The sequence below is a fragment of the Bos grunniens genome, chromosome X (genome assembly GCF_055505025.1).
Source record: "Bos grunniens cultivar Pamir isolate PY7600 chromosome X, Bosgru_T2T1.0, whole genome shotgun sequence".
NCBI lineage: Eukaryota > Metazoa > Chordata > Mammalia > Artiodactyla > Bovidae > Bos > Bos grunniens.
Window position 1 is genome coordinate 126,004,358 of NC_141194.1, and position 24,432 is coordinate 126,028,789.

General features: G+C 41.1%; 1 long non-coding RNA gene across 1 annotated transcript; it reads left to right on the plus strand.

Moving 5' to 3' along the window:
• The first annotated feature begins 5,182 nt into the window (after nt 1-5,182).
• Nucleotides 5,183-24,071, plus strand: LOC147341319 (uncharacterized). The gene is made up of 2 exons (XR_015159593.1): nt 5,183-5,341; nt 21,681-24,071. It is a non-coding gene; the product is annotated as an uncharacterized LOC147341319 (long non-coding RNA).
• Nucleotides 24,072-24,432: the final 361 nt, after the last annotated feature.

A 24,432-nucleotide genomic window follows, 5' to 3' on the forward strand; every position in this document is an offset into this window, starting at 1 on the left:
AATCCGGATTCTCCTCGTTCTTTTCTAGTCTTCTGTAACAAATATGGAACAGATGAGAAGACAACTCGTCTCCTAGTCTTTCCTCAGGATTAATAATCAGTTTACTGAATCCCCTAATTCTGGAATTTTAACTACTGGTATCGAGGAGTGATGTATAAGTTAGTCTCTATCTAGCCTTTTCCAGGTTGCATTGTCAGACAGGACTTCTCAGAGGTCTAGCATGACCTAAGTTCACATTTTTTAAGGATTAACAGGTATTAAAGTATTACATATCCTTCGTCTGAGTGAGTGAAATCCATTACAATCCCCAACATGATACAAAAACAATATTTTATCTCCAAGGAGTACCTGGAAACCTGATTTATATATGAGAGAACCACTTTACATTCAAAAGATATATAACTCCTGAGTCACTGAAGAATTCCCTTAGAAGTTTATTACAAATAAACAATGTTAGTAGTCTGCGTGGATTGTATGCAACAACTTCCTGCTGCACTGAGAGTTTTCTTTCAACATGATGATGATGAGTCTGTCCATGGTCTTCTCTCTCTTGCATACTCCTACTGCTATCGTCACCTTTCAATGTGGCCTTCATTTTGAAGTGCTTAGTACTAAAAGGAGTGTTATCAAACTCAGGTTTGGCTGCTCATCGCTCAAAAAGTCAATATTTGAGAGACAAGTGTTGGTTGGAAAGGAAAAGTTGCTTTCATCAGGAAACCAGCTACTCAGAGTGAGGGTGGATTCATACTCCAAAATCAACTCCAGATTCAGCTTGGACATGAAAACTTTTAAAGGGATAAAGGGGAAACAATCTCGGTTAATCATCAGGGTAGGGGGACTGGATTCTGTCTTTTTTCTGTTGTGTGCGGATCTGCTGATTCATGCTCTTCCTTTGAATGCTATCTTGCCCACATGGTCCATCTGCAAATTTGCGAAGGGGGATACTAGGGGTAGAAAATCAGTCATTCCTCAACTATTTAATTCTTCATTCTTACTCCTTATAATCCGGGAAGGGACTCACCAAGTTAGGGAAGGCATTGTGTACATTCAGTAGAGCATAAGTCAGGAGTTAGGTTAAATGTTACCCAGTGATCTCATTTTTCTAATTAAGTTCTGCGGGGTGACAGAAAAGGGGCAAAAGAGCTGCTTACAAGAAGACTGTGCAGGATGGATAATATTCTGTACTTCACACCACACTTTATAGCCCTTAAACTTCTTGCTTCTTCACACTCCCTTTGAAAATAGCATTGTAAATTATCTATGCTTCAATTAAAAAAAAAGGAAGCATGAAGATGACCACTGGATTAAGCTTACATTTTAGCATATATATGGCCACAAGATGATGAATGCTGATAGAAGGCAATTATTCATTTCTCTGACTCCTACATAAACTGACCCAGAATGGATGCTTCTAGAGACTTCAAAAGCATGAAATAGAGAAACTACACCACCCTTCTTCATGCAACTTCAAGCTTATCCTTCAATTCCAGCTACAGAAGAACTAAATAAGTTAAACTCTTTGTGTCGTGTCTGCAGCATGAATATGACAACTTCAAAGGAGTATACTGCAGTATGAGACTAGATTCCCACTGCAATAAGGTCAAGTTTCAGTGTAAGACAACCAGCATGATGCTGCCAGCTGGAAAATGTAAGTTCAGTGTCCTAAACAACAGGCTAACAAGAAGAGTGATGGCTCCTGAAATACAGTCACTGGTCAATGTGGACAGTAAACATGACGTTGACCACTTGTGTAAGGATAATGTTCAGTGTGAGACAAAAAGCATGCTGAAATAAGGTTACTGAAATAAGGTTAAGATTCAATGTGAAATAACCAACATGACAATGAAAACTAGGATCAGGTGAAGGTTCAGTGTAATGTAATGAGCATGAAGATGGCTACTGGAATGATTTCTAGGTTCATTGTGGGGCTATGAACAAGAGGGTGACTGCTGGAGAAGTGTAAGATTCAGTGTGTGACAAGCAGGCAAATGTCAGCAATAAGCTGTGACTTCAAATATGATCATGAATGCTGGAATAATCAATCCATCTATAGAGATGGAGATAGAAGTATTAATAGTACTTATAGGATGTTTGAGAAGATTAAATGAGATAGATGAAAAAAGCTGAGCACAGATCTTGGTCCTAGTAAGCTTTAAGTCATCATTTTCTTAGGATCATCACCTCCACCCCCACCAATAGCACCATCACAGTGGTTAGTGCCAGCAAACTGGTGCCTCTTTCAAAATGACTGTTGCCACCTGTGTTCCTCTATTGGCTGGATTTAACAAGAACCCTTCTTTTAGGAAAGTAGACACACAGTTACATTGTTTTCAGTGGCTAATGACTCCCATCTGTGGACAGAATTTAGGCTCCAGAGAAACAACACAGTCCCTGGGAGGACTGAAGATGGCATTCAAGTTGGGAAGGAGAGGCATGAAGTTTCCAACGGGGTGAGGGTAGGGTAAGGTACATTTTCCCTATCTGTAATTTTTTTTTCCAATTAAGGCCTCTCCCTCCACCTGCAATGCAGGAGACCCCAGTTCGATTCCTGGGTTTGGAAGATCCCCTGGAGAAGGGAAAGGCTACCCACTCCAGTATTCTTGGGCTTCCCTGGTGACTCAGGTGGTAAAGAATCTACTTGTAACGTGGGAGACCTGGGTTCGATCCCTGGGTAGGGAAGATCCCTGGAAACGGGAACGGCTACCCACTCCAGTATTCTGGCCTGGATAAACTAGGACTAATAGTCATGGACTATTCCATGGGGTCGCAAAGAGTCAGATACAACTCGGTGACTTTCACTTTCACTTTCTGTTGTTCACACATACACAAATCCTGACTTTACAAGGATCCTGAGAGAGGCAGACACTGAGCAGCCAACAGTTAAAACGATAAATTGGGTCTGTTGTGTACACAGTACATTTAGACAAGGAAAAAAGCTACGGTCTGAGTGGGAGGCTGCACAGAGTCCTTTGTGCAGTATGAATAGTCCTGCTTCTCTCACTACTCCTTTCCCACCGTGCTTCCAGCTGACATGTCTTACCTGTCTCCTTTAGTGAAGTTGTTGCCCAGACATCAGTCACTGTCATCAGATGGAGAAGAATACAAGCCAGGTTGGACTAGAAGGAAAGCTCCAGCGGAAGCTCACAGCTCTGCTCTTTGGAAATCTAGCAGTTCCCAGGCTAGTCTGTGCCACTTTATACAATAGTACAGCAGAGACAACTAGACCTTCTTCTTTGTCTAGTCAGGGAGTTAGGAAAACCTAACAAGAAATACACTAAAATGCTAACAGTGGGTGTAATTCTAGGTGGATGGATTTTTTGGTGATTTGAAATGTCATTAATACACTTCCGAAATCTCTAGACCTTTCACATAAGCACATATTTCATCTATAGTTAGACAAGTGGTTTCAAAAAGAATAAAAATTGAACACATCCAGCCTTTTTGTATGTTCTGCTTTTTCAAGTACTAGCAAAATTGCATTCTACATAGATAATCCATAGAGTTGAAGTCAATGGCTTTGCCCCAAATTGGCAAAAATCTTCACCTGATCTTCAACTAATTAATCACTGCCTGGAAAAGAAGTAACTTTTATATAGAAAGAGAAAGAGTAGAGACCTTTCTGGCACTGCCAGGTAACAGGCACCCTCTGGCCTGCACAGAGTTCACACCCGAAGTGACTCACAGGTGCAGATGTGAAGCCATGTCAGCCTCTACATGAGGTGTCTGAGTGGACCAGAGCAGAATGTTGCTCCCAGCAAGGAACAGCCTGGAGTCCTGGGCTGCCTCTTGCTTCACAGCAGGACTAAAGACATGTGATTTCCAAAGAGAAGCCCATGTAATCTCTGAGGAAATTTGCTGTTCTGGGAAAGAAAAACAATGAAAGGAAATGACAAATAAGTCCAGAAAGCTTGGAAGGAAGTGGGGAGAGGGATGAGGGATGGGAAGACAATCAGGGAGGAAGAAATGCTAAAACAAGCCCCAGAATGTTCTGCTCCAAAATAAGCATGTGGTGTACTAATCCCTTGAGCATCTCCTGTGTGCTGAGCACTTTACAAAGATAATCACACTTGATCCTCAGGACATCACTGATGGCAAAGTATGGTTCCCATCTTGTGGCTGAGGAAACTCAGGCTTGAAGATTAGATTTAGTGAGAGTGAGCCAAAGGTCCTTCTATTACCAAAACTTGGGGGGTCTGGCTGCTCGCTGCTCAAAAACCAATAAAAAGGACAGGTGGGTAGAAAGGGAAGTTTGCTTTACTTTGGATGCTATCAATGGGAGGTGGGAGGTGGGGGGATAGGCGAGTGGGGGAGGTGGGAGTGGGGGGAGGGTGGATATCTGTCTGTCCAAAGGCCGACTTTCCCCCACTGACAACCACTGGGCAAGAGCTTTTATAGATGGAGAGAGGGAGCTACATGCAGAAACAGCACAGTCAGCTCTGATGATCATCTTGAAATTGGCCGTGCAGTGGTCTGACCAGCATCATCTTGATTGTTTTAAGTATAATTAATCTTTAGTTCCATGCTTCCCAGGTGACTCTAGTGGTAAAGAACCCACCTGACAATGCAGGAGACGTAAAAGATGCTGGTTCGATCCCTGGGTGGGGAAGATCCCCTGGAGAAGGGAATGAGTTCTCACTCCAGTATTCTTGCCTGGAGAATCCCATGGACAGAGGAGCCTGGTGGGCTACAGTCCATAGTGTCACAAAGAGTTGGACACGACTGAAATGACTTAGCACACAATCTTCAGTTCCCGGGTCGATTTGTTCCCATTTCCTTGAGGCCATTTCTCAGACCTGTGGCAGCTTGTTATGAACCCATGGAGGAGGGTGTGGCAAACCACTCCAGTATTCTTGCCTGGAGAATCCCATGGACAGAGGAGCCTGGCGGGCTACAGTCCATAGTGTCGCAAAGAGTCGGACATGACTGAAGGGACTTTGCACGCACATGCTGTGGCTACAGTATGGTCATCATGTAGTTAATTTCTTCCACCTCCTGGGAGTTCCAGTAGCTACAAGACAGTTCACAGGATATGGCTCAGAATATTATCTATAGCCCTTGAGAAGGAACTAAAGATCCTTGACTTTGCTTACTGACAAACTGCTATTGCTCTGTCCTGTTTGACTGTTTTTCTTTGCTTCTGTATTTTCTCACCTCTCTGATTAAACTTATTCTTTGGCTAAAGTTGTTTCACAGACAAAAGGCAGGTGGAATACATGGGGAGAAGGACCATAGGGTACTGCTCTGTTTCATTTCCGACTCAGATAATGGAGACTCATGGATGGACATGGTTTGTGATCTCAACAATGTCTGCAAAGCAAGAATGGACAACAGTGTATCAGAGGTAAAGATGTAGAGTAATACTGATGTATATATTACTTTGATTGTTGGTCTGTGCCTTCAGGACTCCAACCACATGCCTACCACACCATTGCAGGGGGAGACTTGCAGAGCACGGTCCCCACTCCCCACTAGGTGCATGGCTCCCATCTTCCCCCTTTTCTATGGATAGCACTGGTTTTAAATAACATTTAGGCAGGTCTCTGGTGATCCAGTGGTTAAGACTTTGCCTTCCAATGCAGGAGATGTGGATTCGATCCCCAGTCAGAGAGCTAAGATTTCACATGCCTTGCAGCCAAAAATCCCAAACATAAAACAGAAGCAATATTGTAACAAATTCAAAAAAGTCTTTAAAAATGAAAAAAAGACTATGGTCCACATCAAAAAATTCTTTTTTTGTTAATCGATTAATTTAATTGGATTTTAAATTTAATTAATTTTAATTGCTTTACAATATGGTGGTTTTTGCATACATCGACATGAATCAGTCACATGTACAGATGTGTACCCCCATCCTGAACCCCCTTCCCTCCTCCCTTCCCATCCCATCCCTCTGGGCCATCCCACAGCACTGGCTTGGAGTGCCCGGCTTCATGCAGTGAACTTGCACTGGTCATCCATTTTACATATGGTAATATACATTTTTCAATGCTATGCTCTCAAATCATCTCACCCTTGCCTTCTTCCATAGTCCAAAAGTCTGTTCTTTACATCTGTGTCCCTCTCGAAGCTGCCCTGCATATGGGATCATCGTTACCGTCTTTCTAAATTCCAATTATGCATCAATATATTGTATTAGTGTTTCTCTTTCTGACTTCTCTCTTTATAATAGGCTCCAGTTTGATCCACCTCATTAGAACTGACTCAAATGCATTCTTTTTTTATAGCTGAGTAATATTCCATTCCGTATATGGACCAAAATTTTCTTATCCATTCATCTGCCAATGGACATCTAAATTGCTTCCATGTCCGAGCTATTGTAAACAGTGCTGCAATGAACATTGGGGAACATGTGTCTCTTTCAATTCTGGTTTCCTTGGTGTGTATGCCCAGCAGTGGGATTGCTGGGTCATATGGCAGTCCTATTTCCAGTTTTTAAAGGAATCTCCACACTGTTCTCCATAGTGGCTGTACCAGTTTGCATTCCCACCAACAGTGTAAGAGGGTTACACTTTCTCCACACCCTCTCCAGCATTTATTGTTTGTAAATTTTTTGATGGCAGCCATTCTGACCAGTGTGATATGGTACCTCAGTGTGGTTTTGATTTGCATTTCTCTGATAATGAGTGAGGTAGAGCATCTTTTTTCATGTGTTTATTAGCCATCTGTATGTCTTCTTTGGAGAAATGTCTGTTTAGTTCTTTGGCCCACTTTTTGATTGGGACGTTCGTTTTTCTGGTATTGAGCTGCATGAGCTGCTTGTATATTTTGGAGATTAATTCTTTGTCAGTTGTTTCATTTGCTATTATTTTCTCCCATTCTGAAGGTTGCCTTTTCATCTTTCTTATAGTTTCCTTCATTGTGCAAAAGCTTTTAAGTTTGATTAGATCCCATTGGTTTATTTTTGTTTTTATTTCCATTACTCTGGGAGGTGGACCATAGAGGATTATGCTGTGATTTATGTCAGAAAGTGTCCTGCCTATGTTTTCCTCTAAGAGTTTTATAGTTTCTGGTCTTACATTTAGATATTTAATACATTTTGAGTTTATTTATTTAATTTTTTTTTTTTAAAGTTAGTGCTTTTTTATTGTGGTAAAAAGCACACAATATATGAAACCATCCTCTTAACAAAACTTTTTTCTTTGTTTTTTAATTTATTTATTTTTAAAATTTCTTTATTTTTTAATTGAAAGATAATTGCTTTATAGAATTTTGTTTTCTGTCATACCTCAACATGAATCAGCCATAGGTATATATATACGCCCTCCATTTTGAACCTCCCTCCCATCTCCCTCCCCATCCCACCCCTCTAGGTTTATACAGAGTCCCTGTTTCAGTTTCCTGAGCCATACAGCAAATTCCCATTGGGTATCTATTTTACATATGGTAATGTAAGTTTCCACGTTACTCTCTCCATACACATCACCTTCTCCTCTCCTCTCCCCATGTCCATAAGTCTATTACACATGTATCCCATTGTTCATTGCAGCACTATTTGCAATAGCCAGAACATAGAAGCAATGTAGATGTCCATCGACAGATGAATAGATAAAGAAGTTGTGGTACATATACACAGTGGAATATTACTCAGCCATAAAAAGGAACACATTTGAGTCAGTTCTGATAAGGTGGATGAACCTAGAACCTATTATACAGGGTGAAGTGATTCAGAAAGAGAAAGATAAATATTGTATTCTAACACACATATATGGAATCTAGAAAAATGGTTCTGAAGAATTTATTTACGGGGCTGCAGTGGAAAAACAGACATAGAGAATAGACTTATGGACGTGGGGGGAGGGGAGGAGAGGGTGAGATGAATGGAAAGAGTAACATGGAAACTTACCTTACCATGTGTAAAATAGATAGTCAACGGGAATTTGCTGTATGGCTCAGGAAACTCAAACAGGGGCTCTGTATCAACCTAGAGGGATGGAATGGGGACGGAGATGGGAGGGAGGTTCAAAATGGATGAGATATATGTATACCTATGGCTGATTCATGTTGAGGTTTGACAGAAAACAACAAAATTTTTTAAAAATGCATTTTAGTCAGTTCTAATGAGGTGGATGAACCTAGAGCCTATTATACAGAGTGAAGTAAGTCAGTAAGAGAAATATAAATATCATATACTAATGCATATATGCAGAATATAGAAAAATGATACTTAAGAATTTATTTGCAGGGCAGCAATGGAGAAACAGACATTTTGAGTTTATTTTTGTGTATGGTGTTAGAAAGTGTTTTAGTTTCATTCTTTTACACTTGATTGACCAGTTCTCCCAGTATCACTTATTAAAGAGATTATCTTTCTCCATTGTATATTTTTGCCTCCTTTGTCAAAGATAAGGTGTCCATAGATATGTGGATTTATCTCTGTGCTTTCTATTTTGTTCCATTGATCTATATTTCTGACTTTGTCCCAGTACCATACTGTCTTGATGACTGTGGCTTTCTGGTATAGTCTGAAGTGAGGAAGGTTGATTTATCCAGTTCCATTCTTCTTTCTCAAGATTGCTTTGGTTATTCGAGATTTTATCTGTTACCATACAAATTGTGAAATTATTTGTTCCAGTTCTGTAAAAAATACCATTGGTAGCTTGATAGGGATTGTGTTGAATCTATAGATTCCTTTGGGGGTACTCATTTTCACTATATGGATTATTCCAATCCACAAACATAGTATGTTTGTCCATCTATTTGTGTCATCTTTGATTTTTTCACCAGTGTTTTATAATTTTCTATATATAGGTCTTTTGTTTCTTTACGTAAATTTATTCCTAAGTATTTTATTCTTTTTGTTGCACTGGTGAATGGGATTATTTCCTTAATTTCTCTTTCTGTTTTTTCCTTTGCTAGTGTATAGGAATGCAAGGAATTTCTGTGTATTAATTTTATATCCTGCAACTTTACTATATTCATTGATTAGCTCCAGTAATTTTCTGATGGTGTCTTTAGAGTTTTCAATGTAGAGGATCATGTCATCTGCAAGCGGTGAGAGTTTTACTTCTTCTTTTCCAATCTGGATTCCTTTTATTTCTTTTTTTAAATTTTATTTTATTTTTAAACTTTACAATATTGTATTAGTTTTGCCAAATATCGAAATGAATCCGCCACAGGTATACCTGTGTTCCCCATCCTGAACCCTCCTCCCTCCTCCCTCCCCATACCCTCCCTCTGGGTTGTCCCAGTGCACCAGCCCCAAGCATCCAGTATCGTGCATCGAACCTGGACTGGCGACTCGTTTCATACATGATATTATACATGTTTCAATGCCAGTCTCCCAAATCTCCTTTTATTTCTTTTTCTTCTCTGATTGCTGTGGCTAGGACTTCTAAAACTATGTTGAATAGTAGTGGTGAGAGTGGGTACCCTTGTCTTATTCCTGATTTTAGAGGAAATGCTTTCAATCTTTCACCATTGAGGATAATGTTTGCTGTGGGTTTGTCATATATGGCTTTTATTATGTTGAGTTATGTTCCTTCTATGCCTGCTTTCTGGAGAGTTTTTATCATAAATGGGTGTTAAATTTTGTCAAAGGCTTTCTTGGCAACTATTGAGATAATCATATGGTTTTCTCTTTCAATTTGTTAATATGGTGTATCACATTGATTGATTTGTAAATATTGAAGAACACTTGCATTCCTGGGATAAAACCCGCTTGGTCATGATGTATGATCTTTTTATTATGTTGTTGGATTCTGTTTGCTAGAATTTTGTTGAGAATTTTTGCATCTATGTTCATCAGTGATATTGTCCTGTGGTTTTATTTTCTGTGGCATCTTTGTCTGGTTTTGGTATTAGGGTGATGGTGGCCTCATAGAATGAGTTTGGCAGTTTACCTTCCTCTGCAATTTTCTGGAAGAGTTTGAGTAGGATAGGTGTTAGTGCTTCTCTAAATTTTTGATAGAATTCACCTGTGAAGCTGTCTGTTCCTGGGCTTTTGTTTGTTGAAGATTTTTTATTACAGTTCTGATTTCTGTGCTCATGATGGGTCTGTTAAGATTTTCTATTTCTTCCTGATTCAGTTTTTAAAGGTTATGCTTTCCTAAGAATTCCATTTTTTCCAAGTTGTCCATTTTACTGGCATATAATTGTTAATGGTAGTCTCTTATGATCTTTTGTATTTCTCTGTTGTCTGTTGTGATTTCTCCATTTTCATTTCTAATTTTATTGATTTGATTCTTCTCCCTTTTTTTCTTGATGAGTCTGACTGTTTGTCTATTTTATCTATCTTCTTAAATAACCAGCTTTTAGTTTTGTTGATTTTTGCTATAGTCTCCTTCATTTCTTTTTCATTTATTTCTGCTCTTATTTATGATTTCTTTCCGTTTACTAGCTTTGGGGTCTTTCTTTTCTTCTTTTTCTAGTTGCTTTACATGTAAAGTTAGGTTGTTTATTCGATGTTTCTCTTCATTCTTGAGGTAGGCGTGTATTGCTATGAACCTCCCTCTTAGCACTGCTTTTACTGAATCCCATAGGTTTTGGATTGTTGAGTTTTCATTTTCATTTGTTTCTGTGTATATTTTGATTTCCTATTTGATTTCTTCTGTGATCTGTTGGTTATTCTGAAGTGTGTTGTTTAGCCTCCATATGTTTGTATTTTTAATAGTTTTTTTTCCCCTGTAGTTGACATCTAATCTTACTGCACTGTGATCAGAAAAGATGCTTGAAATGATTTCAATTTTTAAAAATTTACCAAAGCTAGATTTGTGGCCCAATATGTAATCTATCCTGGAGAATGTTCCGTGTGCACTTGAGAAAAAGGTGAAATCCATTGTTTTGGGGTTAAGTGCCCTGTAGATATCAATTAGGTCTAACTGGTCCATTGAATCATTTAAAGCTAATGTTTCCTGGCTAATTTTCTGTTTGGTTGATCTATCCATAGGTGTGAGGAGGGTATTAAAATCTCTTACTGTTATTGTGTTACTGTTAATTTCCCCTTTCATACTTATTACCATTTGTCTTACATGTTGAGGTACTCCTATGTTGGCTGCATATGTGTTTATAATTGTTATATCTAATTCTTGGATTGATCCCTTGATCATTATGTTATGTCCCTCTTTGTCTCTTATCATGGTCTTTATTTCAAAGTCTGTGTTATCTGATATGAGTATTGCTACTCCTGCTTTCTTTTGGTCTCCATTTGCATGAAATATCCTTTTCCAGCTCCTCACTTTCAGCATGTATGTGTCCCTAGGTTTGAGGTGGGTCTCTTGTAGACAGCATATATAGGGGTCTTGTTTTTGTATCCTTTCGGCCAGTCTTTGTCTTTTGGTTGGTGCATTTAACCATTTACATTTAAGGTAATTATTGAAAAATATGATCCAATTACCATTTACTTTGTTGTTTTGGGTTCGATCTTGTAAACCTTTTCTGTGTTTCCTGTCTAGAGAAGATCCTTTAGCATTTGTTGAAGAGCTGGTTTGTTGGTACTAAATTCTCAGGTTTTGCTTGTCTGTAAAGCCTTTGATGAAAAAGCAATAATACACAGAAGAACTGTACAAAAAAGATCTTCATGACCGAGATAATCATGATGGTGTGATCACTCACCTAGAGCCAGACATCCTGGAATGTGAAGTCAAGTGGGCCTTAGAAAGCATCACTACAAACAAAGCTAGTGGAGGTGATGGAATTCCAGTTGAGCTATTTCAAATCCTGAAAGATGATGCTGTGAAAGTGCTGGCACTCAATATGCCAGCAAATTTGGAAAACTCAGCAGTGGCCACAGGACTGGAAAAGGTCAGTTTTCATTCCAATCCCAAAGAAAGGCAATGCCAAAGAATGCTCAAACTACCGCACAATTGCACTCATCTCACACGCTAGTAAAGTAATGCTCAAAATTCTCCAAGCCAGGTTTCAGCAATATGTGAACCGTGAACTTCCAGATGTTCAAGCTGGTTTTTGAAAAGGCAGAGGAACCAGAGATCAAATTGCCAACATCCACTGGATCATGGAAAAAGCAAGAGAGTTCCAGAAAAACATCTATTTCTGCTTTCTTGACTATGCCAAAGCCTTTGACTGTGTGGATCACAATAAACTGTGGAAAAATTCTGAAAGAGATGAGAATACCAGAGCACCTAACCTGCCTCTTGAGAAATCTGTATGGAGGTCAGGAAGCAACAGTTAGAACTGGACATGGAACAACAGACTGGTTCCAAATAGGAAAAGGAGTACGTCAGGGCTATACATTGTCACCATGCTTATTTAACTTCTATGCAGAGTACATCATGAGAAATATTGGGCTGGATGAAGCACAAGCTGGAAACAAGATTGCTGGCAGAAATATCAATAACCTCAGATATGCAGATGACACCACCCTTATGGCAGAAAGTGAAGAGGAACTAAAGAGCTTCTTGATGAAAGTGAAAGTGGAGAGTGAAAAAGTTGGCTTAAAGCTCAACATTCAGAAAATGAAGATCATGGCATCTGGTCCCATCACTTCATGGGAAATAGATGGAGAAACAGTGGAAACAGTGTCAGACTTTATTTTTTGGGCCTCCAAAATCACTGCAGATGATGACTGCAGCAATGAAATAAAGACACTTACTCCTTGGAAGGAAGGTTATGACCAACCTAGATAGCATATTAAAAAGCAGAGACATTACTTTGCCAACAAAGTTCCATCTAGTTAAGGCTATGGGTTTTCCAGTAGTCATGTATGGATGTGAGAGTTGGACTGTAAAGAAAGCTGAGCACTGAAGAATTGATGCTTTTGAACTGTGGTGTTGGAGAAGACTCTTGAGAGTCCCTTGAATTGTAAGAAGATCCAACCAGTCCGTCCTAAAGGAAATCAGTCCTGAATGTTTATTGGAAGGATAAATGTTGAAGCTGAGACTCCAATCCTTTGGCCACCTGATGTGAAGAGCTGACTCGTTTGAAAAGACCCTGAAGCTGGGAAAGATTGAAGGTGAGAGAAGAAGGGGATGACAGAGGATGAGATGGTTGGATGGCATCACGAAGTCAATGGACATGAGTTTGAGTAAACTCCGGGAGTTGGTGATGGACAGGGAGGCCTGACGTGCTGCAGTCCATGGGGTCACAAAGAGTCAGACATGACTGAGCAACTGAACTGAACTGAAAGCTTTTGATTTATCCTTCATATCTGAATGAGACCCTTGCTGGGTAGAGTAATCTTGGTTGTAGGTTGTAGGTTTAATCTAGGTTGTAATCGCTTTATGTCCTGCTGTTCCCTTCTGGCCTGAAGTGTTTCTATTGAAAGATCAACTATTATACTTATAGGGATTCCCTCATGTGTTATTTTTTGCTTTTACCTTGCTGCTTTTAATATTTGCTCTTTGTGTTTGATCTTTGTTAGTGTGATTAATATGTGATGTGTCTTGTGGTGTTTTGCCTTGGGTTTCTCCTGTTTGGGACTCTCTGGGTTTCTGGACTTGGGTGGCTATTTCCTTCACCATTTTAGGAAAGTTTTCAACTATTATCTCCTCAAGTATTTTCTCATGCCCTTTCTTTTTTTCTTCTTCTTCTGGGACACCTATGATTCAAAAATTGGGGTATTTAACGTTGTCCCAGAGGCCTCTGAGGTTGTCTTCATTTTTTTTCATTCCTTTTTCTTTTTTCCTCTCTTTTTCATTTATTTCCACCATTCTATTTCCACCTCACTTACCCTCTCTTCTGCCTCAGTTATTCTACTGTTGGTTCCCTACAGAGTGTTATTAATCTCAGTTATTGCATTGTTCATTATTGAATGGCTCTTCTTTATTTTTTCTAGGTCCTTGTTAAACATTTATTGCATTGTCTCAATCCTTGTCTCTAGTCTATTTATCTGTAACTCCATTTTGTTTTCAAGATTTTGGACAATCTGTACTATCATTATTCTGAATTCTTTTTCAGGTAGATTCCATATCTCCTCCTCGTTTGTTTGGTTTGGTGGGTTTTTATCATGTTATTTCACTTGCTGAATATTTCTCTGCCTTTTCATTTTGTTTAGATTGCTGTGTTTGGGGTGCCCTTTTTGCAGGCTGGAAGTTCGTGGTCCCTCTTAATTGTGGAGTCTGCTCCCTGTGGGTAGGGTTGGACCAGTGGCTTTTCAAGGTTTCCTGGTTGGGGGAACTTCTGTCTGTGTTCTGGTGAGTGGAGTTGGATCTCTTCTCTCTGGAATGCAATGAAGTGTCCAGTAGTGAGTTTGGGGGTGTCTATGGGTTTGGTATGTTTTGGGTCGTGTTCCTGTTCTGCTGGAGAATTAACCTGGTGTGTCTTGCACTGGAACTTGTTGGCTCTTGAGTGGGGCTTGGTTGCAGTGTAGGTATGGAGACTTTTGGGTGAGCTCTTGTTTATTAATGTTCCCTGGAGTCAGTTCTCTGACATTCTAAAGTTCTGGAGTTGGGCCTCCTGCCTCTGGGTTTTGGTCCTCCTCTTACAGTGGCCTCCAGACTTCTCTATCCATACAGCACAGAAGATAAAACCCCTAGGTTAATGGTGAAACAACTCTCCACAGCCAGGAATACCCAGAGAGAGTCACAGAGTTATATAGAGAAGAGAAGAGGGAGGAGGGAGATAGAAGTGATCATGAGGAGAAAAGGGAGAATCAAAAGTGGAGAGAGCAATCAAGCCAGTAATCATATCCCTAAGTGAAAACGGATACTGAAGATTAGATTCTTTTTTTTTTTTTAACTTTACATTATTGTATTAGTTTTGCCAAATATCGAAATGAATCCGCCACAGGTATACCTGTGTTCCCCATCATGAACCCTCCTCCCTCCTCCCTCCCCATACCCTCCCTCTGGGTCGTCCCAGTGCACCAGCCCCAAGCATCCAGTATCGTGCATCGAACCTGGACTGGCAACTCGTTTCATACATGATATTATACATGTTTCAATGCCATTCTCCCAAATCTCCCCACCCTCTCCCTCTCCCACAGAGTCCATAAGACTGTTCTATACATCAGTGTCTCTTTTGCTGTCTCGTACACAGGGTTATTGTTACCCTCTTTCTAAATTCCATATATATGCGTTAGTATACTGTATTGGTGTTTTTCTTTCTGGCTTACTTCACTCTGTATAATAGGTTCCAGTTTCATCCATCTCATTAGAACTGATTCAAATGTATTCTTTTTAATGGCTGAGTAATACTCCATTGTGTATATGTACCACAGCTTTCTTATCCATTCATCTGCTGATGGGCATCTAGATAAGATTAGATTCTTAAAGGTACAAAATTGATAACAAATATCAAAAAGCAAAGTTTAAAAACCTAGAATAGAAGTTAGACTCTCAAAAACACAATATAAAAAATACAAAACAAAATCAATCACAAAAAATGAAAAATACATATGGAATTGATTTTAAAAAATAGGTTTTTTTTTAAAAAGAAGGGAGACATACAGATGGCTAACAAACACATGAAAAGATGCTCAACATCACTCATTATCAGAGAAATTCAAATCAAAACCACTATGAGGTACCATTTCACACCAGTCAGAATGGCTGCGATCCAAAAGTCTACAAATAATAAACGATGGAGAGGGTGTGGAGAAAAGGGAACCCTCTTACACTGTTGGTGGGAATGCAAACTAGTACAGCCACTGTGGACAACAGTGTGGAGATTCCTTAAAAAACTGGAAATAGAACTGCCCTATGATCCAGCAATCCCACTGCTGGGCATACACACTGAGGAAACCAGAAGGGCAAGAGACATGTGTACCCCAATGCTCATTGCAGCACTGTTTATAATAGCCAGGACATGGAAGCAACCTAGATGTCCATCAGCAGATGAATGGATAAGAAAGCTGTGGTACATATACACAATGGAGTATTACTCAGCCATTAAAAAGAATACATTTGAATCAGTTCTAATGAGGTGGATGAAACTGGAGCCTATTATACAGAGTGAAGTAAGCCAGAAGGAAAAACACCAATACAGTATACTAACACATATATATGGAATTTAGAAAGAGGGTAACAATAACCCTGTGTACGAGACAGCAAAAGAGACACTGATGTATAGAACAGTCTTATGGACTCTGTGGGAGAGGGAGAGGGTGGGAAGATTTGGGAGAATGGCATTGAAACATGTATAATATCATGTATGAAACGAGATGCCAGTCCAGGTTCGATGCACGATACTGGATGCTTGGGGCTAGTGCACTGGGATGACCCAGAGGGATGGTATGGGGAGGGAGGAGGAGGGAGGGTTCAGGATGGGGAACACATGTATACCTGTTGTTGATTCATTTTGATATTTGGCAAAACTAATACAATTATGTAAAGTTTAAAAATAAAATAAAATTAAAAAAAAAAGAAAGTTAAAAGAGAAATAACCAAAATTTTTAAAAATCAAAAAATGATCATAGTAAAAATATATCTAGGCATTTCTCTGGACCTTTTGTGGGCAGTGTGGGGTCAGTTCAGTGTCAGTTCAGTTCAGTTCAGTTGCTCAGTCATGTCCGACTCTTTGCGACCCCATGAATCGCAGCACGCCAGGCCTCCCTGTCCATCACCAACTCCCGGAGTTCACTCAGACTCATGTCCATCGAGTCAGTGCTGCCATCCAACCATCTCATCCTCTGTCGTCCCCTTCTCCTCCTGACCCCAATCCCTCCCAGCATCAGAGTCTTTTCCAATGAGTCAACTCTTCACATGAGGTGGCCAAAGTACTGGAGTTTCAGCTTTAGCATCATTCCTTCCAAAGAAATCCCACGGCTGATCTCCTTCAGAATGGACTGGTTGGATCTCCTTGCAGTCCAAGGGACTCTCAAGAGTCTTCTCCAACACCACAGTTCAAAAGCATCAATTCTTCGGCGCTCAGCCTTCTTCACAGTCCAACTCTCACATCCATACACGACCACAGAAAAAACCATAGCCTTGACTAGATGAACCTTTGTTGGCAAAGTAATGTCTCTGCTTTTGAATACGTGCTATCTAGGTTGGTCATAACTTTCCTTCCAAGGAGTAAGCGTCTTTTAATATCATGGCTGCAGTCACCATCTGCAGTGATTTTGGAGCCCCCAAAAATAAAGTCTGACACTGTTTCCACTGTTTCCCCATCTATTTCCCATGAAGTGATGGGACCAGATGCCATGATCTTCGTTTTCTGAATGTTGAGCTTTAAGCCAACTTTTTCACTCTCCACTTTCACTTTCATCAAGAGGCTTTTTAGTTCCTCTTCACTTTCTGCCATAAGAGTGGTGTCATCTGCATATCTGAGGTTATTGATATTTCTCCCGGCAATCTTGATTCCAGCTTGTGCTTCTTCCAGTCAGTGTTTCTCATGATGTACTCTGCATATAAGTTAAATAAGCAGGGTGACAATATACAGCCTTGACGTACTCCTTTTCCTATTTGGAACCAGTCAGATAACCCCTTATTCTGGCTTGTATATCTGGCATATATATCTTATATATATTCTGGCTCATCTCTGGCTTGAGATCTTGTTTTCAAGGTCTATAGGTGCCTCTCAAGTGCAGTCTCAACATTAACTGCAGGGTTTTAATCTGTTGCACCTGTCACTTCCAGAGTGGTTCCCCCTTCTTTGTTTATTTTGGCTTCCTGTGTTTGCAAGTCTCTTCCATGTCTAATTTCTGCCCTGATACAAGGGGGCGAAGGTGGCCCCTTATTTAGGCTCACTTGTTTAGTTGTGTTGTGGGGAGGGAATGGCACTGCAAACAAATACCACTGGCATGTGTCGGGAGTGCTTGCAGTGGATGGACCACACTGGGTTTGCCACAGCCCAAGGTGGCGTGTCCTTCCTGGGTCCACCCTGCTCAGGCTCCAGGGTGCTCTGCAAGGGCATTGTCCCAAGTGGGCCCTGCATTTTGTGCACTTCCCGGTTCTAAGCCACTCAGGTTCTAGGGTGCTCTGCAGGGGCACAGACCCAGATGGGCTGTGGGTTTTGTGCCCTTCCCTGGTCTGAGCAACTCAGGTAACTGGGCGCTTGGTGAGTGCACTGTCCCAGGTGGGCCATGCATCTTGTGCACCGCCCCGGTCCTGGCCACTTGGTTTCCTAGGTGCACTGTGACAGCCTCAGGTGTGCTACGTATCTCCTCTGGGGAGCTGATCTCAGGTTGTGACACTCCTGGCAGATGTGAACTGTCCAGTATCCCAGGAAGACATGATTAGCAAGTGGGAGCCTGCTCAAAGTTTGATAGAAGATGCAGTCTCTGGGGCCAAGATTGCAGCAGCCCCTTGCCTTCCGGCTCTGGCTGTGGCACAGCTGCCTCTCTGGCACTGGGGAGGGAGGGCCCTAAATGGCAGCTGGCTTGCTCTCATTTGGTATTCGCTCAATCCTTTGTTCTGTGAGCACACCAGGGGTCATCGTGTGGCATTAGAGCCTTTCACAGGAAAGGTTTATTTCTTTGTTTTCATCTCTCTAGCAATCCCACGGTTTAGGTTGCTATCTCACATTGGCTTCCTCAGATTGTCCTCAGGGCATTCAGGCCCGGTCCTTACCGTAAGGACCGATGATGCAGCCTGTACCTCCCAGTCCAGCCCCCACCTGCTGCTGGTGGAAGAGAGTGTCTGTGCCGCTTCTCCATCTCTGCTTGTAGTTGTGGTGAGGTGCATATTCTGTAGGGCATCCCCCCCCGTCCTGTTATGTTGCCCGCTGAGATCCCCAAATTCCCCACAGACACACCTATGAAAGGGTTTTCTACAGTGTGGAAACTTCTCCTTCACGACTCCCTTTCCAGGACGGGTCTCTGTCCCTAAATCTTTTGTCTGTTTTCATCTTATATATTTTGTCCTACCTCCTTTTGAATACATTGGGCTGCTTTTCTGGGTGCCTGGTGTCCTCTGCCAGTGTTCAGAAATTATTTTGTGGAAGTTGCTCAACATTCAAATGATCTTTTGATGAATTTGGGGGTGAGAAAGTGGTCTCCCTATCCTTTTCCTCCACCATCTTAGGACCACCCACTTTCTCTTTCTCATCTTGCCCATATCAAAACTGTCTGTGCTGGATGGCTGTTCCTGTACCTGAAGGTCATGGACACACAACACCCACAAGGCTTTGTGATGTCCTTCAAGAATTCTACATGCAGATGGCGCTGCCCCACTAAGTTTTCCAGTTATATAAGTATCTACAGTCTCACATTGAGATATACTCCCCCTACTTTCTTTCTGTACCCCAAGACCTCTCTTCTCTTTCTTACCTTGCTCTTCTGAAGACTGGGTGTGCAGTAGGCACTGTCCCTGTGACTGAAGGCCTTGACAACACAATACCCACAGGCTTTTCTGATTTAGTTGAACAAATCCACTAGCAGATGGTGCTGCTCCACTACATTTCCTGAATTCTACCTGGCTCTACAGCCTCACATTGACATTTACTCTCCCACTCCCTTCCTGTGCCCCGAGACCTGTCTTTTCTTTCTTCTCTTGCCCTTATCAAACGTGACTGTGCAGGAGTGACTCTCCCTGTCGCTGAAAGCCTTGTTGACACAACACCTCCATGGCTCTCAGATGTAGTTCAAGGAATACACCATCAGAAGGCACTGATTCACTAGCTCTTCGAGTTCTACTTGGCTCCACAGTCTCACAGTGATATCTACTCCCACTCCCTTCCTGTGCCTCAAGACCTCTCTTCTCTTTCTTCTTTTGTCCATATCAAAATTGTGCGAGGGTGACTGTCTCTGTCTGAAGACCTTAGCAACACAATACTCCAAGGGACTTCTGATGTAATTCAAGGAATCCACCAGCAGATGGCTCTTCTCCACTAGCATAGAAATCGGAAGCACATAATCAGTTAACAGGTTCCTTTTTTTATTTATGTATTTATTTGACTGTGATGGGTCATCCTTGCTTCAGTGGGCTTTTATCTAGTTGCGGCGATCCAGGGCTTCTCTTGGTTCAATTTTATGAGCTTCTCATTGCTGTGACTTGTTTCCTAGCAGAGGCCCTAGTGATGGCTTCAATAGTTGTGGCGCCCTGGCTTAGTTCCCCCTTGGCATGTGGGGTCTTCCTGTACCAGAAATTGAACCTCTGTCCCCTGCAGTGGCAGGTGGAATCTTAACCACTGGGACCCCAAGGGAAGACCTGGAAGGTGAAGTCTTAACTACTGGACCACTGTGGAAGTTCCCCCAGGTCATAGATTTAGATGCAGACATATGACGGGAGCTTGGTCCAAGAAACAAAGCATGAACAGGGTGCAACTGACCAAAATCGTGAAGAAGTGCCTGAGCTGAAAATCAAGCAAACTGGCTGCTAACCTTGAATCTCCCACCCCTAGTTCTGTGGCTTTTGTACATCATTGTGAGTCTTTAAATTTTATTTTTAAACTTTACATAATTGTATTAGTTTTGCCTTAAACTCACTTAAAATACAGTTCACTTATGTTAACCTCTCGGTCCTCAAGCTACCAGGGCGTAGTGCTTCTCAAACTTTAATGTGCATGGAATCACCAGGCATATTATGAAAGTGCAAGTCCTGGTTCAATAGGCCTGTGATGGAGGCCTCAGAGTCAGAAATTCCCAGGTGATGCTAATGCTGCTGGTCCCTAGACCACACTTTGAGTAGCAAGCATATACTACAGAAGTGGCTTAAGGGCTCTCACTGCTGGTGTGGATGGAAGGTCAGAGGCAGAACTTTAGTCATCACGCCCTTGCAAGCTTCAGCCAGTGCCTTGCCTTTTGAGGTCCTGAGACTGTGGAGCTCGTCTGATCAGCTCTGAATCAAGCTGATCAGTAACAAAGATTTATCCTGGAGGATAGACTGCTTCCACGTGGTCAATGTTCCCCTTGGTCAGTGTTCATTGATTGATGTAAAATGAGTGGCCAACACATCCCCAGGGCTTTCTGATGTACTTCATGAGATCCACCAGCAGATGGTAGGTTATTGAGTTATACTAGGCTCTACGGCCTCACATTGACATCCGCTCCTCCCACTCCTATGCTGTGCCCCAAGACCTCACTTCTCTTTCTCCTCTTGCCCTTATCAAAACTGACTCTTCTCAGGTGACTGTTCCTGTTGTTGAGGCCTTAGGAACACATCTCCCTTGGACCTTTCTGATGCAGTTCAAGGAATCCACAAGTAGAAGACGCTGCTCAAATATATTTTCGAGTTATACAAGATTCTATAGCTTCACGTTGACATCCACCACCACCCCCACTCCCTTCCTGTGCCCCAAAAGCTATCTTCTCTTTCTTCTCTTGACCTTATCAAAACTGGCTGTGCAGCAGTGACTGTGTCTGTGGTGAAGCCTTTGGCAACACAACACCCCAAGGGCTTTCTGATATAGTTCAAGGAATCAACCAGCAGATGGTGATGCTCCACTAACATGGATATCAGAACCACATAATCAGTTCATAGGTTCTTTATAATTTTTTATTTATATATTTACTTTGGCTGTGCTGGGTCTTTGGAGAAGGCAATGGCACCCCACTCCAGTACTCTTGCCTGGAGAATCCCATGGATAGAGGAGCCTGGTGGGTTGCAGTCCATGGGGTCCCTAAGAGTCGGACATGACTGAGCGACTTCACTTTCACTTTTCACTTTCATGCATTGGAAAAGGAAATGGCAACCCACTCCAGTGTTCTTGCCTGGAGAATCCCAGGGACAGGGGAGCCTGGTGGGAGGCTGTCTATGGGGTTGCACAGAGTCGGACACAACTGAAGTGACTTAGCAGCAGCAGCTGGGTCTTTGTTGCTGTGGTGGGCCTTTCTCTAGCTGCGGTGAGCCAGGGATACTCTTTTTTGCAGCGTTCAGACTTCTCATTGCCCTGACTTCTCGTTTCAGAGCACAGGACCTAGGGCACCAGGGCTTCCACAGTTGTGGAGCCCAGCTTCGTTGCTCCGTGCAAAGTGGAATCTTCCCGGACCAGGGATCGAAGCCATGTGTCATGCACTGGCAGGCTGAGTCTCAACCAGTGAACCACCTGGGGAGCCCCCGAGGCTGAAATCTTAACTACTGGACCTCCAGGGAAGTCCCACAAGTCATGGATTTAGATGCAAGGACATGTGACAGGGGCTTTGTCCCAGAAACAAGGCATGAACTTGTCCTCTGGGATCAGAGGGAATCTGCCACAGGGTGCAACTGACCAGAATAGTGCAGAAAAGCCTAAGCCGAAAGTCAGGAAACCTGGCTGCTACCTTGCATCTCCCACCCACTAGTTGTGTAGCTTTGGGTGCATCATTATGAATCTTCATTAGTTTGTTTGTACAACACAGTTCACGTACGTCAACCTCTTGGCCCTCAAGCTTCCAGGGAGTAGTGCTTCTCAGTACTGCAGTACTTTGCAGGTGGCATGTATTTTGGTTTTGTCTCATGATATCTAGTTAATTTTTGTATGTTATGTGAGTTTTTTTGTTTTTAAAGATGTGCTTTTCCAATGTTTCCAGTATTTTGTTGAAAATGTTATTTTTCTCTGTTGTACTGCATTTACACCTCAGTCAGAAGGCAATAGTCCTTCTGACTTACTTCACTCTGTGTAATAGTTTCATCCACCTCTTAATTAGCTTCCAATTAAAATAAATTTAAAAAAAGGCAATCGTCCATATAGTTTTGAGTATATTGTGAACTCTGTTCTCATCCATTGATCTGTAAATCTATCTTTATACCAAGATCACACTGAATTATTGTTGATCTATATCAAGTTTTGAAATGAAGTAGTATAAATCCTGCATCTTTGTTCTTTTTCAAAAATTTTGGCTCTCCTTAGCCTTTTGTATTTCTATGGAAAGGTGGAATCACTTTGTCAATTTATTTTCAAAGTCCTACTGTTGCTTCACTGGGAATGCATTGAATCTATAGGTCAGTTTTCTAGAGCTCCCATCCAGCAATATTGAGTGTTCAAATCTGTGAGCATGAGATATCAATTTATGTTTGTAGTATTTAATTCCTTCTGTAATTTTCAGTGTACAGGTCTTCCAGAAATTTTGTCAAATTTATCCCAAAGTACTAATATTTCTGCAAAGAAAACATAAATGGCTACCAATCAAATGAACAGATGCTCCACATCATTGAAAGTTGAAAGTGTCAGCTGCTCAGTCATGTCCAACTCTTTTGCAATTCCAGGGACTGTAGCCCACCAGGCTCCTCTGTCCATGAAATTCTCCAGGCAAGAATACCGGAGTGGGTAGCCATTACTTTCTCCAGGGGATCTTCCCAACCTAGGGATCAAACCCTGGTCTCCTGCACTGCAGGCAGATTCTTTACTGTCTGAGCCACCAGGAAGTCCAATTTCACATCATTAGCCTTAGGGAAATGCACATGAAAATTGCTTCACACATACTAGGATAACCGTAAATTAGAAAAGAAAAATAACAACTGTTGGAGAGTGTGGAATCATCATACATTACTAAGTGGGACTGTAAATGGTGCAGCCTCTATGTAAAACAGTTTGGTGAGTTCTTCCATTAGTTAAACACAGAATTAACATGTTATCCAGCAATTCTACTCCTAGTTGTGGACCCCCAAAATTGCAATCAGGTGTTCAAACAAAACCTGTACTTGAATGTCCATAGTAACCCTATTCACAATGGCAAAAAGGTAGAAACAACACAAATGTCCACAAACACATGACTGGATAAATAAAATGTCATATATCCATAAAATGGAATTTTATTCTCCCATTAAAAGAAACATACAATAATGTGAATGAACTACAGATAATGTGAATGAACTACAAAATATTACACTAAGAAGCCAGGTATAAAAGGTTACATATCATATGATTCCATTTGTATGAAATACCCATAAAAAGTATATACATAGAGACAGAAAGCATATTTCTATTTGCCAAGGAGTAGGGTAGGGAGGTAATGAAGACTGACAATGCACATGGTGTTCTCATCTGTGGTGATGGAAATATTCTAGAATTAGATAATGGTGATGGTTACATATTGGGGATGTACTTCATGCTACTGAATTTGATACTTTAAAATGGTTAAAATGGCGACATTTGTTGTGTATTTTGCCACAATAGAAGACCCATCTCATCATAAATTTAAGGATTTGTTCATACTTTCTCAATCTGTTCCACTGATCTACATGACTATCTTTGTACAAGATGCATACTGTTTTGATTGCTGTGGCTTTATGACTTCTGGAATAGGTATGATAAATCCTTCAACTGTTTTCCTTTTTCAAAATGTTTTGGCTATTTAAGGTGATATAAATGTATATTCCGCATACATTTTAAGATCAGCTTGTCAACTTCTACAGGAAATTCAGCTGAGATTTTGATAGATATTGGGCTCAATCTACAGATAAACTTGGGGAAGGTTGTCATATTGAGTCTCCCAATCCATGAACTATCTTTACTAAGTTTAAATTTTCTCAGCTATGTCTTATAATGTTTTAAGTAATTTTTAGTTTTCAGGTCTTATTCATTTTTTATGGGATTTATCCCTAATGTTTTATTCTTTTGAAGGCTATTGTGTATCCAGTTGCTTTCTTAATTTCATTTTTGGAATTTTTGGTGCTAGTATGTACAAGTATAAGTGATATTTTGATGTTGATATTGTGTCCTGTTGGCCTTGCTAAATTT